Below are 19,957 nucleotides of genomic sequence, written 5' to 3'. Positions count from 1 at the left end.
AGGCTCGGTTAGGGCATACTAGTCAGGCCGAAGGCCCGACGAGCGGTCCAGATAGGTTGAAGGCCCCGAGAGGGCGGTCCAGACGTGTCGATGGCTCGGAGAGCGGTCCAGATAGATTGATGGCCTGTGAGGCGGTCCAGTCAGACTGATGGCTCATTATGCATGATGTGTTTGTTATATGATATGGTTATATTTGTATGGCGTTGGTATTTTGGAGGAACTCACTAAGCTTCGGGCTTACAGTTGTTGATTTTGTTTCAGGTACTTCTGACGATCGTGGGAAGGCGAAGGCGTGATCGCACACCTCCTATGATTTTTATGATTTGGTTCTGGGAAACTCTGACATTGGATATTTTGAAAACAAGTTTTGTAATAATCAACTGATTTTGCAAATGTTTTAAAAGTTTAAATTTGGCATGGTTTTTATGGTTGTTACACTTTCTTCCCAAATCCGCCCAATTTGGGAGGAAATTTTGGAAGGAAAATATGGCTCCAAAATCCTTCCCCTCCCCTCACTTTCCTTCCATTAATGAAACTTGAGAACACGGTTTTCCTTCGACACCCCTCACTTTCCCTCCGTATCCTCCCATTTCTCTCCTTAAGTAGAACTCGGGAACAAGGCGTAAAAGAATAGGCGTTTTAAAGTTACACAGTCTCTGAATTGGAAGTCGTGGGACTGACATCGTTTATTCACATAACTCTCTTGTCGTTTGTGTACAATATGTAATCGTTCTCAGGTTCACACAATATTTTATGCGATCTCTTGAGTGGTTCTTTGATCAAAATGCAACATATCACGTGCACGCTCTTTGTTCAATTCTGTACCTCCAATCATTGTCCAGGACATCAATGATTGACATCCTCGCCTATTTTGCAGGTATTCTCCAAACTACTGGGTTCATGATTATAATAGGTTTAAGTTTAGGGTTCGCAAGGATTTCTTTGCATATCCTAATTAAAAGTACTTTAACATACGAGTGTTTAATAAGAAACGCACAAGTTACTACTGATGTTTCCTGGATTCCATTCCTCGTTCCTATCACGATTGCTCTGAATCGATTTGTCGCCTCTTGGTTCTTTAGTCCTGGGCAGTTTCACCATCTTCATAACAAGCTTCTCTTTAACTAGTGCTTGTTCTAATTTATGTATCTCACTTCCATGAGCATCTTCATTAGTTATTCCCAAGTCGTGGCATGAACGGAGTCAAGGCTTATGATTTCCGTATAGTAGTTCTACCCGGTATAATTTGTGTTCTTAAAAGTGTAGGTGGCCTTCTTTTGAACTTGGATGGTTCAAACATAAGACGGACGGTTCACAACAAAACGAATTTGACTTATTGAATACCTAAGTCGAATTCAAAAAGATTCGCGAATAAACGTATTTTTGCAAGGTATTCATGAGATGTCTAACACAAGTATTCGTAGATTATCCTAGCCGAGAAATTAGCATTCCGAGATAAACATCGGACATGGTTTCTGTTTATGATACTTATAGTTTCATGAGCATTTGAGGTAAATATTTGCCAAATATTCGTAAGTGTTCGCTAAAATTTTTGAGACTTCTTAAGCGTTTTTAAACTCTGATTTTCTTTAAATGTTATAGATTCCAAGCGTTTTAGTCTACCAAAAACCAAATCCAAGCTTGATTATGCATCGTTCTAACCATAATTAAACATAGGTGATCACACTACGTCTAGTTGTGGTTCGTCCCACGTACAACCAACTTAGCTAAGGTGTTTGACCTAAAACCTTGCATTGTATTAGCAATCAAGGGTTCGAGTTTATATAACTCTATATTTGTAGGTTAAGGAATATACCTAACCTAAGAGAGTAAGCCCTAGGCTATAGCCGAGGTGCGCGACGTAAATCAGTAATCACAGTTATTGAACATACATTGAACAATACAAATATAATCTTCTATTATTAATGAAATAGAAATTACATTGACAAGACCATTGCTAAATCGAGACACACGCCTAACAATCGACGTTTACAATGGTGTAGCAAAATAATGGAAAGTCTTTTGAGCGAACCCTTCCGATCTGTTAAATAACCTGAGAATACATGCATTTAAAATACGTCGATAAAATTGTTGGTGGGTTCTAAAGATTTAACACAAAATATTTTTATAACCAAAAGTGTTTTTGTAACAATTCTCTGGTTAACCAGCTTTTCTGAATATGTGTCTTTCAATCAAAAGTATAAAAATAAAATGAGTTTTAAAAGTGTATTTATACTCATTTAAAAATATTGCTTGCTCAAAACCAAAAATAAACATTTGTTGAATATATAAGTAAATCAAATTTGATAATAAATTTTTACGGTTCTCATGACCAAAAATGCTTTTTATATAAATATTTTGAATACCAATTTATGTAACAAAAAACCATATCACTCTTTGTGAAAATATAAAATATCAAATTTACTCTTGAAATATTGTACAAGCATTTGTATAGTTTATATGTAAAACTCATATGTTTCAATTTGTAAACTTTGTAAATTCGTGTCGTGGTATTATTTAAGTATTATCTTACTTGATTTAGAAACCGACACTTTATATATATTTAATATATTAATAAATTTTACATTCATTTTTACACAATTTATATATATTAAAAGTTAATTTTAAATACTTTAAACTAATAATTATACATTTTCACAATTTTGGTCTTCCCATTTAATATGACAATGTACTTTCGTTTTATACTCGAATAATATTTTTAGTCATTTGCATATCTTTTCATACTTCCAGTCGATGCTTTAACTCATACATATTAAAATTGTCATCTTTTTGATTTAGTATACCAATTCGTGTTATTATAGTAATTTACATAAAACCTTGTGATTTTTAATATTGTTAATTATTATATTACAACGAGGAATAATTATGTCATTTAAAGCATTCCACTATAGCTTATGGGATTTATTGAAGATTTATACATTTTAGATTTTCTATTTCACAAGCGTTTGACCAATATCAAAATATGATGCTATTTTAACATATAAAAATATGTAAATCATCAAAACTTAACTAGACACGCATGTATTCTCTCCCCCCCCCCCTCCAAATATTAAAGCACTAAAAGCGTGAGTTCAAGTTGTTCGGATTCGGTTTGTTTAAGAAGCGTGGCGTGAGAAAGCGCAAGCCATCATTCTTGAATTTTTGAAATACTTTCGGGTCCATTTCGTAACGAAACTGAACTATCGGGGACTGATTTGGTAAAAATAATTTCAAAGGAGGGGCTAAAATGGTTATTTTTATTCAAAGTTTGAAGATTGGGATTCATTCTCATAAAAATAACCAAAAGTTTGAAGATTAGGATTCATTCTGTTAAAAATAACCAAATGAAGGACTGTTTGTGGATAAATGGAATCACCTTTTGGGGATTAGGACCTAAATTAAATAAAGAACTTAAAAGTGGGGGCATTTTAGTCATTTCAGAAAATGACTTCAACTTACGGCTCATAAGCCCCCTTCTCTTTTGTTTTGATCGGGTAAAGGACATGAATTGCTCCCAAAAGGAAGTCACAAAGGAACAGATGAACAAGGGCAGTCGATCATAGACGCGAAGGGGCAATCGGCGACCAGAAGGGAGCACGATGGTTTGTCGCTCCACTCGCAATCGGTGGCGACCTCCGGGGTTCGACTAGACTGAAGAAGGAGGAGGATCAAAGCAGCGAGGCGGTTGTGACGTCGGACGAGAAGAAAGAGACGAAGCAGCGGGGCTGTTCGTCTTCGGTCTTGGAAGGAGTTGCGAAGGGATGGTCTCCGCGGTCGGCGAGGCTGAAGCAACGACGACGGGAAGAAACAGCGATGAAGTCGAGGTCTTCGTCTTCAACTGATCAGGGAAGAAACGAAGTCGAAGAAGCAAACATAGGTGGGGAATCGGAGTTGGCGAAAAAGCTCCGTCGAGGAAGGGAGAGCCGGCAGCAAAGGGCTGCTCCGGCGATCTCTTTTCTTTTCTGGTTCGATCGGCATCAACTCACGAAGGAGGAGGAAGGGCTTCGGTCCACTGCCTTTGTCTGATCGAGAAGAAGAATCCGGTCGGAAGCAGTCACAAGGGTGGTTCGTTGGTGGTTGCAGATGGGAGTTGTAAGGCGGAAGGTGGGTGGCATCGGTGATGGAGGAAGCTGGCGACAGTAGCAGCTCGGGTGGGGCGTTTGGTTGGTTCATCTTCAACCTAAAAATGAACGGAATCAGTAACAGGTAACCTTCTTGCTTTATTTTCTTGTTTTTGTGATTTGGAATTTCCACCATGATGAGGAAACGGGCAGAAGGGTCGATCAAGGGTGTTTTGTTGCTTGAGATTGACACGAAGAAGATGATGAACAATTGTATATGGGTTTGATGTTCTTGACAATTGCAGGTGGGAACAGTTGGAACGAAAGGGGAAACAAAAGGTGGGTTTACTGTCTTCACCCAGATTTTGGAAGACTTTTTGATGAATCTGTGGTACTTGGAAATCTTGGAAGGATTTTGAGAGTGCATTGTACTTATTGGTTCATGTGTGTCTAAGTGTGATGTATTGATTGTGTATAGTGTGGTGTATTTATTGTGTATAGTGTGATGTATTTATTATGTATTTGTTTAATACTTTCTGTATTATTGGTTCTTCTAACTTCATATACATGTATGTATTTGTTTTGGATTTTGAAGGCAATAATGCATATGCACAATACTTATACACTCCTATATCAAGGTTAACTATGTATGATGGTAAGATATATAAAGAGTTCGGGATTTGTATATAGTAAATGCTCGAATTGCCATATATTCAATTAATTGGTATTTGGAATGATACATAACATACGTATAAATAAGTATATATTTAGTGTTTTTATAGACTTTTAACTAGTTAACATATACACATTGTGTTTAACATAATTGTCTATTTGTTATATGTAATATGGGTTTTTATAAGAACTTTAGCCACTACATATTATATTGTTTTTTTTTAAATACGCTCTTCATACGTGTATGAAAATAAATGCTCACGATTTCTGAAATATTGAACTATTTTATCGTTAAGATTCGCAACCATTGAATTCGATTTCCAAACTATTTTCGACATGAATTACCAATAGTCGAAACCATGTCGATGTCAAAATTTTAAGGTATAATTCTATGGTTTTCATGTCACTGTTTCCCTATTGTATATTAACGTTTAAAATGAACTCGGATGAAAAATCATAACTCTTTCATTTCAAAATATATAATTTTTTATTACCATTTAAACTTATTTAATAAACATGGTCCAGATTATAGCAACGCTTACGGTAACTGATTGTCGGTAGTTGACCCAATTTGCCAATTGTTACACGTTATTCTCACTTACTAATCCTAATATGATGATCTCGATGGATCTTTCTTAAACGACCTTTATCGGCAGACAACTAAAATTCCTAGATTATTCATCACAACAATATGATAATGCTTTGGGTAAATACATCAACACGGCAGTACATTAGTACATTGAATAGTCATGACAGGCACGACAATACAATAGTTGGTTCATCTTCATTCTAAAAATGAATGGAATCAGTAACAGGTAACCTTCTTGCTTTATTTTCTTGTTTTTGTGATTTGGAATTTCCACCATGATGATGAAACGGGCAGAAGGGTCGATCAAGCGTGTTTGGTTGCTTGAGATTGACATGAAGAAGATGAAGAACAATTGTATATGGGTTTGATGTTCTTGACAATTGCAGGTGGGAACAGTTGGAACGAAAGGGGAAACAGAAGGTGGGTTTACTGTCTTCACCCAGATTTTGGAAGACTTTTTGATGGATTTGTGGTACTTGGAAATCTTGGAAGGATTTTGAGAGTGCGTTGTACTTACTGGTTCATGTGTGTCTAAGTGTGATGTATTGATTGTGTATAATGTGGTGTATTGATTGTGTATAGTGTGATGTATTGATTATGTATTTGTTTAATGCTTCCTTTATTATTGTACTAGTTTATAACCCGTGGAAACCACGGTTACAAAATTAATTAAAATTTTATAGTCAGAACTCAAAATTATTAATCAATTATTTTAAATAAATTATTAATTAAGAGATATTTTTTTAGTTATATAAAGTTATAATCGTTAATTTAAATAAATATGTGAAATTATATCACCTTATAATTTGTATTAATTTTATTTTAATTTTTATTCTAATGTTATTAATTTAATGTAATTAGAGTGAAAAAATTTAAAATTTAAAATTTGAAATGAAGAATTAATAGGTTGACAAATGTCATGGATTAATTAGAAGGCCTAATATGTTGACACATGACAAAAGAATAATAAAATATGATTAATTAGGAGGCTTAATATGATGACACTTGTCAAAAAGATATTAAAACTATTCTTTTATTAGAATAGGGAGATTTGTTTTAGATTTTGAAGGCAATAATGCATATGCACAATACTTATACACTCCTATATCAAGGTTTACTATGTATGATGGTAAGAAATATATAGAGTTCGGGATTTGTATATAGTAAATGCTCGAATTGTCATATATTCAATTAATTGGTATTTGGAATGATACATAACATACGTATAAATATGTATATATTTAGTGTTTTATAGACTTTTAATTAGTTAACATATACACATTGTGTTTAACATAACTGTCTATATGTTATATGTAATATGGATTTTATAAGAACTTTAGCCACTACATATTATATTGTTTTTTTTAGTACGCTCTTCATACGTGTATGAATATAAATGCACACGATTTCTGAAATATTGAACTATTTTATCGTTAAGATTCGCAACCACCGAACTCGATTTCCAAACTATTTTTGACATGAATTACCAATAGTAGAAACCATGACGAAGTCAAAATTTTAAGGTTTCATGCTCAATCTGGTATAATTCTATGGTTTTCATGACACTGTTTCTCTATTGTATATTAACGTTTAAAATGAATTTGGATGAAAAATCAAAACTCTTTCATTTCAAAATATATAAGTTTTTGAGCAATTAAATGTAATACCATTTTAACTTATTTAATAAACATTAGTGTATCCTATATTTGGTCTAGATTTTAGCAACGCTTACGGTAACTGATCGTCAGTAGTTGACCCAAATTGCCAATTGTTACATTACCCCCCCCCCCCCCCCCCGGTTGAAAGGAATTTCGTCCCAAAATTCAATGTGTAGATAAAATATTATAAAACAATTAGTGGCGTTTTTGTTTCGTTTGATCCATAATGATCTTTCTAAAGCCGATTTAAGTTGCGTAACTCTAGATTAGATAACTGGTCCAATAGATGACTTGATATAAATATCAGGACCAAATTCTATTAAGAATTTCTAAGGTCCTTTGAGCTGCAGGTTTAACCTGCCTCGTTTTCTCGGTTGTATCATATCTCTAAAAGAATAGGCACTTTAAAGTTACACAGTCTCTGAATTGGAAGTCGTGAGACTGACATCATTTATTCACATAACTCTCTTATCGTTTGTGTACAATATGTAATCGTTCTCAGGTTCACACAATATTTTATGCGATATCTTGAGTGGTTCTTTGATCAAAATGCAACATATCACGTGCACACTCTTTGTTCAATTTCGTACCTCCAATCATTATCAAGGACATCAATGATTGACATCCTCGCCTATATAAGGCTGTAAATGGTATGACCTTGACGATGGCGTGATAACTATCGTTGCAGGAAAAACTCAATTAACGAAAATGAGTATGTTATGTAATATCCAAAGTCTGTCATACAGGTTTAGAGCATATTACTCATATCGAGATGGTTCATTCGTCCTGACCATTAGGGATGTATAGATATTCTTATGCCTAAGTGTGCACTCAAGGATTTCGATGATTGTCAAAATTGTTAGGTGAATTCACCATCTTAACGAGAGATGATAGAGATCGGCACCTCGTAGCCTAACTATATTCTCGGTGTAAGTTTGATACTTGTCCACTTAAGTGACAATCTTTGCTTTCATGCATGATTACCGTTTTCAGTTCCTTTAGATATAAGCACATTAGGTCAGAGCTTGGATGGATGGGACACTTAAATCTGTGAGCTTCGTCCAAGACTACGCTCTCATGTTCACTATACTTAGGCATACAAATTCGGATCATATAGTATCACGTCCCGTCATCCATGAGCTTGACTTGTTTATCCATCCTTCACATTTTATCAAATCCTTCACATTTGATTAAATCCTTTACATTCTATCAAATCCTTCACATTTGATTTTTAGGGTACGAACGAAACTTTAGGTTCTTCTCTGACTTGTCGTCATAAATGACCATGGTTTTCTCGTGGGAAGGTTTGGTCGTGCAACTTTCTTGTAGTACAGATCTAGACACAATGGGGAGGTAGCTGATTCATACCAATGATAATGTCGAAGCTTCTGCTCGGAATTGGTATGAAGTCTATGAGTAAGGGTCGATCGCTCATGGTTACTTTATCATTTAAAGGGGGTCGTATAATGACTTGATGTGATACAAACAAAACCGTTTCATATAGACAACGATATTAGACTTTTGGTGACCTACGCACGAGGTTGATATGAAAACATGATTGGGTAGGTGTTAGAATGAAATTTATTAAAATTTCGCGAGTAGATTTTCGACAGCTCACTAGTTGTCCCTATTTTGCAGGTTTTCTCCAAACTATTGGGTTCATGACTTATAATAGGTTTAAGTTTAGGGTTCACAAGGATTTCTTTGCATATCCTAATTAAAAGTACTTCAACATACGAGTGTTTAATAAGAAACGCACAAGTTACTACTGATGTTTCCTGGATTCCATTCCTCGTTCCTATCACGATTGCTCTGAATCGATTTGTCGCCTCCTGGTTCTTCAGTCCTGGGAAGTTTCACCATCTTCATAACAAGCTTCTCTTTAACTAATGCTTGTTATAATTTATGTATCTCACTTCCATGAGCATCTTCATTAGTTATTCCTAAGTCGTGGCATGAACGGAGTCAAGGCTTATGATTTCCGTATAGTAGTTCTACCCGGTATAATTTGTGTTCTTAAAAGTGTAGGTGGCCTTCTTTTGAACTTGGATGGTTCAAACATAAGATGGACGGTTCACAACAAAACGAATTTGACTTATTGAATACCTAAGTCGAATTCAAAAAGATTCGCGAATAAACATATTTTTGCAAGGTATTCATGAGATGTCTAACACAAGTATGTGTCTTTCAATCGAAAGTATAAAAATAAAATGAGTTTTAAAAGTGTATTTATACTCATTTAAAAATATCGTTTGCTCAAAACCAAAAATAAACATTTGTTGAATATATAAGTAAATCAAATTTAATAATAAATTTTTACGGTTCTCATGACCAAAAATGCTTTTTATATAAATATTTTGAATACCAATTTATGTAACAAAAAACCATATCACTCTTTGTGAAAATATAAAATATCAAATTTACTCTTGAAATATTGTACAAGCATTTGTATAGTTTATATGTAAAACTCATATGTTTCAATTTGTAAACTTTGTAAATTCGTGTCGTGGTATTATTTAAGTATTATCTTACTTGATTTAGAAACCGACACTTAACCAGTGTGGCAAACTCTTCCCACATAAATATTGTGTTTTCGTGTAACAACAAAGGGTTTATATAAATAACTTATTCATTGTAAGTTAATAAACCTCGTTCGGTCGTGTCATGATATAATTAAGTATTATATGACTTAATTTATGGTATTGACACTTATCGTTTTGAGTCACAAGCTATCCCACTACCTATAGTCTCTTTCAACTAGGATCACTGAACGAAAACCCCGTATAAACCCAATATCGATTCTATACGGTAACAAGGCAAACCTGGGATCTATGATGAGGTTATAACCGAACTGTGACGAACACCTCTGCACCAGCACTTAGAAGTTTTAGTGCTGAATGTCCAGACCCAAGTTTGCTTATCCTCGTGTACTTTATCGTGTAGGAAACGCCAACGCCCAAACTCGACTCGTCAACCGATGGTTGTAGCTAGCAGCCGGTGGCGGGATGTCAACCTATATAAGTATGTGATCTTGAACTTATACCTGACGTTCGTCGTTCCAATACGATTTAACGGTTATGACACAGAGGAATTTCCACTAAGATGTACGGTCTTAGAATTGTGACAAACATATTCCATGCAGCTTAGGAAATTATCCTAACTCATAAAGCTTTTAGAATAAACATAGCTCATATAGAACGTCCCATGGGTGTGATGGATCCTAACAATATGTCTAGGCATCCTAATCCTAACTTCCCATTATAAGATATCAGACACCTATAATTATTTGGTGTTAGGCTTAATTATTGATTGAAGTCTTATGGTATTTGAGATTCGTAAGACTTAACATATCTCCAAATTTTATTATCTGTCATGACGAAATTTGGACAACATAACGGCTATTTTGATAATATTTTCCAGGTTTCAACCAATGTGAAACCAACAATTCCATAATATTAATAACTCATGTGATTAATACAATATAATATATCGCAAATAACGACCCTTAAGTTCTGAAGTTGATCATGTTATTTAACGTAATAAAATCCATAACTTATAAGAATGAGTTATATTTTTATATTTAATATAAAAATATATTAATAAATTTTACATTCATTTTTACACAATTTATATATATTAAAAGTTAATTTTAAATACTTTAAACTAATAATTATACATTTTCACAATCTTGGTCTTCCCACTTAATATGACAATGTACTTTCGTTTTATACTCGAATAATATTTTTGGTCATTTGCATATCTTTTCATACTTCCAGTCGATGCTTTACTTCATACATATTAAAATTGTCATCTTTGTGATTTACTATACCAACTCGTGTTAATATAGTAATTTACTTATAACCTTGTGATTTTTAATATTATTAATTATTATATTACAACGAGGAATAATTATGTCATTTAAAGCATTCTACTACAGCTTATGGGATTTATTGAAGATTTATACATTTTAGATTTTCTATTTCATAAGCATTTGACCAATATCAAAATATGATGCTATTTTAACATATAAAAATATGTAAATCATCAAAACTTAGGATTCATCAAAATATGGTTATTTTTATTCAAAGTTTGAAGATTGGGATTAATTCTTTTAAAAATAACCAAAAGTTTGAAGATTAGGATTCATTCTGTTAAAAATAACCAAATGAAGGGCTGTTTGTGGATAAATGGAATCACCTTTTGAGAATTAGGACCAAATTTGAATAAAGAGTTTAAAAGTGGGGGCATTTTAGTCATTTCATAAAATGACTTCAACTTAGGGCTCATAAGCCCCCTTCTCTTTTGTTTTGATCGGGTAAAGGACATGAATTGCTCCTAAAGGAAGTCACAAAGGAACAGATGAACAAGGGCAGTCGATCATAGACGCGAAGGGGCAATCGGTGACCAGAAGGGAGCACGATGGTTCGTCGCTCGGCTCGCAATCGGTGGCGGCTTCCGGGGTTCGACTAGACTGAAGAAGGAGAAGGATCGAAGCAGCGAGGCGGCTGTGACCTCGGAGGAGAAGAAAGAGACGAAGCAGCGGGGCTGTTCGTCTTCGGTCTTGGAAGGAGTTGCGAAGGGATGGTCTCCGCGGTCGGCGAGGCTGAAGCAACGACGACGGGAAGAAACAGCGATGAAGTCGAGGTCTTCGTCTTCAACTGATCAGGGAAGAAACGAAGTCGAAGAAGCAAACATAGGTGGGGAATCGGAGTTGGCGAAAAAGCTCCGTCGAGGAAGGGAGAGCCGGCAGCAAAGGGCTGCTCCGGCGATCTCTTTTCTTTTCTGGTTCGATCGGCATCAACTCACGAAGGAGGAGGAAGGGCTTCGGTCCACTGCCTTTGTCTGATCGAGAAGAAGAATCCGGTCGGAAGCAGTCACAAGGGTGGTTCGTTGGTGGTTGCAGATGGGAGTTGTAAGGCGGAAGGTGGGTGGCATCGGTGATGGAGGAAGCTGGCGACAGTAGCAGCTCGGGTGGGGCGTTTGGTTGGTTCATCTTCAACCTAAAAATGAACGGAATCAGTAACAGGTAACCTTCTTGCTTTATTTTCTTGTTTTTGTGATTTGGAATTTCCACCATGATGAGGAAACGGGCAGAAGGGTCGATCAAGGGTGTTTTGTTGCTTGAGATTGACACGAAGAAGATGATGAACAATTGTATATGGGTTTGATGTTCTTGACAATTGCAGGTGGGAACAGTTGGAACGAAAGGGGAAACAAAAGGTGGGTTTACTGTCTTCACCCAGATTTTGGAAGACTTTTTGATGAATCTGTGGTACTTGGAAATCTTGGAAGGATTTTGAGAGTGCATTGTACTTATTGGTTCATGTGTGTCTAAGTGTGATGTATTGATTGTGTATAGTGTGGTGTATTTATTGTGTATAGTGTGATGTATTTATTATGTATTTGTTTAATACTTTCTGTATTATTGGTTCTTCTAACTTCATATACATGTATGTATTTGTTTTAGATTTTGAAGGCAATAATGCATATGCACAATACTTATACACTCCTATATCAAGTTAACTATGTATGATGGTAAGATATATAAAGAGTTCGGGATTTGTATATAGTAAATGCTCGAATTGTCATATATTCAATTAATTGGTATTTGGAATGATACATAACATACGTATAAATAAGTATATATTTAGTGTTTTTATAGACTTTTAACTAGTTAACATATACACATTGTGTTTAACATAATTGTCTATTTGTTATATGTAATATGGGTTTTTATAAGAACTTTAGCCACTACATATTATATTGTTTTTTTTTAAATACGCTCTTCATACGTGTATGAAAATAAATGCTCACGATTTCTGAAATATTGAACTATTTTATCGTTAAGATTCGCAACCACTGAATTCGATTTCCAAACTATTTTCGACATGAATTACCAATAGTCGAAACCATGTCGATGTCAAAATTTTAAGGTATAATTCTATGGTTTTCATGTCACTGTTTCCCTATTGTATATTAACGTTTAAAATGAACTCGGATGAAAAATCATAACTCTTTCATTTCAAAATATATAATTTTTTATTACCATTTAAACTTATTTAATAAACATGGTCCAGATTATAGCAACGCTTACGGTAACTGATTGTCGGTAGTTGACCCAATTTGCCAATTGTTACACGTTATTCTCACTTACTAATCCTAATATGATGATCTCGATGGATCTTTCTTAAACGACCTTTATCGGCAGACAACTAAAATTCCTAGATTATTCATCACAACAATATGATAATGCTTTGGGTAAATACAGCAACACGGCAGTACATTAGTGCATTGAATAGTCATGGCAGACACGACAATACAATAGTACTTTGGTTTAGCACAACAGTACAAAAGTTCTTGGGATAGACACGACATACACAGCAGTACAATAGTACTTGGCTAGACACGACAGTCACAACTTACTTATTTTGCACAACTCTTGCTAAACCTATCACAACCACTAACTTACACGACCCTAGCACAACCTTTCATTTATTAATACACAACCATTTACTACCCATTTATATTATTAAGTATATTATTAGATCAAGTAACAATCATTTATCATATTGTACAAATATATTAAACACGACGAAAATAACACACATAGCATTTAAGCAATTAGAATACTTGTATCTATGTGTAAGTTTGAAAGTAACTATGCACTCATTTGATAAAATGGATGACTGGAAAGTTGGACAACGCTTCACTTTAGCACTTGGTTTTTCCTTTGATATGACCTACGTTCAATTATCTTTAAGTCTTAGTTTATTACCTCTCATGACTAATTAATAGTCTAGATTCCTCAACAATCCCAACGTCTACTGATCTATAGCTGATAAGGGACAACCAGGTAGGATCATATCGGAGGTAGGGTCCATTTGGTATACAGAGTATACTGTTTGGAAATCTCACTTTAAACACCTCACTAAATCCAGTCTAGACATCATCCCCGTAAGTATATCAATCAATATAATGACTTGGAATCACTGTTAAATCTTATTTATTGGTTCATAATAACGATTATGGCTATAAATATAAGTTACACTGAAAGCGATACGAGTGTAGCTTAACTTACAGATATTTCTTGGAAAAAAGTCTGGAAATTGCACTAGCAGAGCTTCTACTTGCTAGCTATTACTACTTCAAGGATCACAGAGCTTTGCCACAGACTAAAACAAAGGGAAAACGGGCTAAAAGTTGAAGGAAATTGAGAGAGGAAGTTGTGGAGATGTGTGTGGAAGGAAAGGAGCGCAAATGAGGTATTTTTAGCCAAATTTGGGGTGCATGGCGTGTAAAAGGGGTGCACATTGTGCATTTTAAGGCTACGTCTCCCCAACCACTTTGTTCTACGTGTCAGACTCTCTGTGTTTTGCGTTTTCGCCTTCTAGAAGCGCGTGTCACGCACCTTGCGCACACCTGGCGCACATTGCACCGGCGCAAATCGCAAATATTGTAAATTTCATAACTTCTTCATATAGACTCCGTTTTTTACGTTCTTTTTTTTCCACGCGTGGCTCTCAACGAGTACTACAACTTTCCCTTAGACTCCATCGGCTAATTATGACTTTATTTTTAGCCCTTATTTTTATATGATTTAATGATTTTGCAAAAATCATAATTCTCTCGTATGGACTCCGATTTTGGTGTTCCTTTTACCAAAATTCATATCTTAAAGAGTACTACGACTTTCATTTTGGTGACTTTACCCAAATGTCAACCATTCTCTTTGTACCTTTTAACGTCACACATTCCTTGTGCGCAGCTGACTTTTAAATTTTTATAAAAAATCATATCTAATTCATACTGAGTCGGATTTCTACAAAATTTATATTTTCGGGATCGGGACGACATGTACTTTCTATATATATATATATATATATATATATATATATATATATATATATATGCTTTGGCGCACTTATTTTTAAGACTTAAAGACGATTCGGCTGATTTTTCCTATTTTCCTTAATACGAAACTTGTATTATATAGTCTGCAGTGCGCACGACTATAGATTATCCTAATCAAGGATTTAATTTTAATAATTATTACTTATTATGTGTAGCCTGAATTTGCGGGGGGTACAATTATCTTCCCCTTAGGATGATTACGTCTCGAAATCATCAACAAATCATGTCTTGTATATGACTCCACACGTTACCTTTCCATCCTATATGGTAATCGTAACTCTTATGTATTTTCTATTGAGTTTCCAACTCTTAGACTTCTTGACTATTGACGGTGCTAAATTCTTGCATTTGCTCTTCCTTTTAAATTCGATCTTCATTGGAGACTACTGCTAGACTTAACCTAAATTTAAGGTCCTTACTTCGACTACCTTAGCATACCGATGGCTCATGTTCTAATGACCATTCATCGTATGATGCAACGGTTAGACTCAGGTCTCTTTGAGTCCGACTCTAGCACGAAAGGTATCTTCCTTCATGTCCTAATGTGATATAATAATATTTTAGCATGTAGCAATCTCTAGCGACTGGTTGCTAAGCTCTAATGACAATTTACAATCTGTCTGTTGATTGTTTTGATCCTCTCCTTCTTCAATCTTTAACTATGGCCAGACACTACATTGAACTTACTTCGTAGATTAGTCGGACTCGAGTGGATATGACCTACTGAGGTCTAAATGATATTTATCTTCGTGGTGATTACCGAAACAAAGGTAATGATGGAAAAGAACAAAATAGCTCAACTACTTAGAGACTTAGTAGCATTGTGACTTACCCCGATCCAAGTATGAGTCCAATGCTTCTGGTAGTATAGGCCTCTACGGCTCTACTACCTTTCACACCTACTCATACTCATCCCAAGTATTGTATCGCAGTCCACTAAGTTCTATTCCTAAAATCATCAAACAATATAACACATACTATTGTGTCCAAATAAGCACATGTCCTAATAAACTCTTCTAGGGTTTCTTCCTCGCACATCCTCAACCACGATTCTTCTTCTACTTGGTTGGCAATGGAAACTACAGACGATGGGACGACTTCAGGAGTTACACCAAAAGTTCTATATTGATATCTTCTGATAGGTTTCATTCAATATCGTAAGCATTCTCATTTGCTCAGTTTGCTACAAGTTCTTATCAAGAAGTTCTATACACCAAAGCAGGCGCTCGGTGTACCGAGACGAGAATATAGATATAGAAGGTTTAGACGCGTAACCCTCCTTATTACTCCAAAAATTTGTATGCCAGCTCTAATACTGCAATTAAACATTTAGAAACTTGAACACAGAAAATTTCCCTAATTATAGGTCAACAACAGACCTTAGATCTGATCAGATAATAGCATTTTAAATAGGCAACCTAAGGCATGTTATAATTTAAACCATTTAGCATATAAAAGCAAATTAGGCATCTTATCCTAAAGTGAGCTAGTGCTTGTGTCAATTCGGTGTACTACCTAAACTAAAATAGACACTTTCCTCACGATCATTGCTTAGCATTCTAAGTTTAAGTCTATAAATCCTACAAATTCCTAGTTCGCTTAAACTAATGCATTGATACCAACTGTGACATCTCCATTTTTACGGCCAGAAAAGACCGATTTGTTTATGCTTATTAAATCAGAGTATTCTTTTAAAAAGATTTATTATGTGGAATTTGTCCCAAAAGCCTGATAATAACATTATCAAAACATTTTCGAAGAAATGTGTTTTATTTATAAAACTTAGGATGTCATCGTCAATACAAAAACATAAGCATAAACGGAGACTTGCAATGTCTCAATATACTAACGATCTACATCTTCTTGAATCTCTCATATATCATTATCCGAGTATCTTTATTTAATAACATGTGATTTAAATAAACTGAGTGGGTCAGGTTGGAAATATGGTGAGCACATAGGGTTTTCAACCCACAATATTATAATCTTATATTATATATTCTTCATCATTCAAATAATTCAATTAGCCCACTCCCGTTATTCTCACTTACTAATCCTAATATGATGATCTCGATGGATCTTTCTTAAAGGACCTTTATCGACAGACAACAAAAAATCCTAAATAATTAGGCACAACAGTATGATAATGCCTTGGGTAAACACAGCAACACAACAGTACATTAATATTGTGGATAGTCACGGCAGTATAATAGTAATTTGGTTTATCACGGCACTACAAAGTACTTAGGATAGATACGACAGACACGTAAGTACAATAGTACTTGGCTAGACACGGCAGGCACGGCTTACTTATTTTGCACTACTCTCGTTAAACCTATCACAACCTCTAATTTATTATTACGCATAACCCTTTACTACCCAATTATATTATTAAGTATATAATTAGATCAAGTAACAGTCATCTCATATTGTACAAATATATTAAGCACAACGCAAAAAACATACATAACATTTAAGCAATTAGAATACTTGTATATATGTGTAAGTTTGAAAGTTACTATGCACTCACTTGATAAAGTGGATGACTGGAAAGTTGGACATGGCTTCACTTTAGCACTTGACTTTTCCTTTGATATGACCTAGGTTCAATTATCTCCAAGTCTTAGTTTATTACCTCTTATGATTAATTAATAGTCTAGATTCCTTAACAATCCCAATGTTTACTGATCTATAGCTGATAAGGGACAACCAGGTAGGATCATATCGGAGGTAGGGTCCATTTGGTATATAGAGTATACTGTTAGGAAATCCCACTTTAAACACCTCACTAAATCCAGCCTAGACATCATCTGTAACGCCCGGTCTCTGGTATGCATTTATTTACAAATTATTCATATTTATAAAGCTACTCGACGAGTTGGAAGTCCCAGACTCGTCGAGTAGAATTGAGTTTTTGGATGCAGGATTTCAGCCACCTACTCGACGAATCAAGAGCCCTCGACTCGGCGAGTAGGCCTGTCAGAGTGAAACCCTAATTTCGGGGTTTTCCACCGTATTTAAGCATCTTAATCTCCACCTTTTGGCCTCATTTCCAGCCTCCAAGTCCTAAACCCTAATCCACGAAACCCTAGAGTGTCTTGTGAGTTGTGAGCCATTCTTGAGTGTTTTGGTGTGTTCTTGAAGCTAGAAGAAGAAGAAGGAGCTAGAAGGTTCAAGGAGAAGATAGTAGATCCAAGGATTTCCTTCCATCCTCATCACTTTCTGGTAATCAAGTCTCTAACTTGATCATTCATTTCTTAGATCTATTTACTTCCATTTTATGAGGGTTTTGGTGCAAGAACCTCGGTCTTTGGGATTTGGACGTCCCAAGTGACTTATATTTCAGATCTGGGATCTAGGAGGGGTTCCATGGCATAAAGGTGCAAACTTTATGACCATGGAATCCCCATGCAAGCTTAATATGGCCTTTTTAGCCCTAAGAGGCCATGCTTAGAAGGAAAGCTAGGAACTTTACGTGTCCAACTGATGTTCAAAGCCTAGATCTAGTATAGTGTGCCTTGGTTTAGGGTATTATGGCTTGTGGACCAAGATCTATGTTCTAGAGAGTTAGGGTTTGAGCTAAACCCATTAAGAAGGACTAAGAGCGAGGAAAGTTGGAAACTTTACCCTTAAAAGTGTATTCCCAGTGTGTAGGTGAAGTATGGAGTTTAGATTTGAAGGGTAGGAGCTTAATCCATTGATATGGCTCAATCAGACAGAGGAACTCGGCGAGTCCATAGAGGGACTCAACGAGTTGAGTTAGTTTGTCCCGTTTTAGCTTCAGGTAGAACTCACCGAGTCGGTGAAGGGACTATACGAGTTAAATCGGTAGATCACGACTGTGAGTAGCCTGGGAACTCGACGATTCAGGGAGAGACTCGACGAGTTAGATCGCGATTTCAGGTTCTAGGACTCGACGAGTTGATGGAGCAACTCGACGAGTTGGGTCAACCAGAAGGTTGACTTTGACCAGGGGTAAAATGGTTATTTTACCCTAAGAAGGATTATCAGATTTTGATTAAGTGTTATTATGAAATTTATAGCCAGGGAGTCGTCGGATCAGCAGTTAGAGATTCCTCACACGAGATTTCACAGCTAGCATACGAGGTGAGTTTCCTTCATTAGGAACAGGTCTACGGCACCAAGGCCGGCCCGTAGTATGATTATGTTAGTAGCTGAGTGTGGGCGAGGCTCGTATCTCCCTGTTAACCGAGTGTGGGGGGGGCCCGTATCTCCTAGCTTAGTTTGATTATGGATATATGTCTGATTGATAGAATTAGTTATACTTGTTGTCTGTGTGATTCTTGTATGTATGTTTAGTAGCTGAGGGTGGGCGGGGCCCGTATCTCATAGCAGTTGAGTGTGGGCGGGACCCGTATCTGTCACAACTAGCATTTTAGCTAGGAAATTCTGCTTTCATGTAAACATCAACTCTTGTAAGACTTGTAATCTAAGTGGATATCATGTACTATGCCCAATCAAAAACATCCATTTAAATCAAAACTCTGGAGTGGAGTCCAAAACCTAACTTAATACATCTCATATACTCAACTATGGGTTTAAAACCCTAATAACTCGGTTCAAACTTAGTACGGACCAGGATCCCCTTATTGGGCCTAATGGGCCAGCAAACCTTTCATTTGATAATTTTGGGCTCTAATTGGACCCACATTCGTCAAACCATAGCAATTGGGCCATGTTGGGCCTAAAACAACTCACTTTGTTATCATGGGCCATGATGGGTCGTGAACCACCCTATTGAACCATGATAGGCCGTAAACCCATCTTCTCATTGTGATTGGGTCGTAAACCCCATCCCTTCACCACCTTTGGGTCGTGAACCCATAAGAAGGGCCCAATGGGCCGATAACCTTCATGATGGGCCTATGATCTCGAAAATGTTCAATAAGGGCCCAAACTTTTCCTTCTCTTTTCTTTTCCCCCTCATTCTCAGCCCACACACACACACACACACACATATATATATATATATATATATATATATATATATATATATATATATATATATATATATATATATATATATATATATATATATATAAGGA

General features: G+C 35.7%; 1 long non-coding RNA gene across 1 annotated transcript; it reads left to right on the top strand.

Moving 5' to 3' along the window:
• Positions 1 to 11,261: 11,261 nt before the first annotated feature.
• LOC145157147 (uncharacterized) lies at positions 11,262 to 12,446 on the top strand. The gene is made up of 2 exons (XR_013737119.1): positions 11,262 to 12,006; positions 12,167 to 12,446. It is a non-coding gene; the product is annotated as an uncharacterized LOC145157147 (long non-coding RNA).
• The last annotated feature ends 7,511 nt before the right edge of the window (positions 12,447 to 19,957 follow it).

The sequence above is a fragment of the Lactuca virosa genome, chromosome 2 (genome assembly GCF_052849685.1).
Source record: "Lactuca virosa cultivar CGN04683 chromosome 2, Lactuca_virosa_CGN04683_v6, whole genome shotgun sequence".
NCBI lineage: Eukaryota > Viridiplantae > Streptophyta > Magnoliopsida > Asterales > Asteraceae > Lactuca > Lactuca virosa.
Note: the sequence above shows the minus strand (reverse complement) of the source record. Positions and strands in the feature narration are given on the sequence as shown.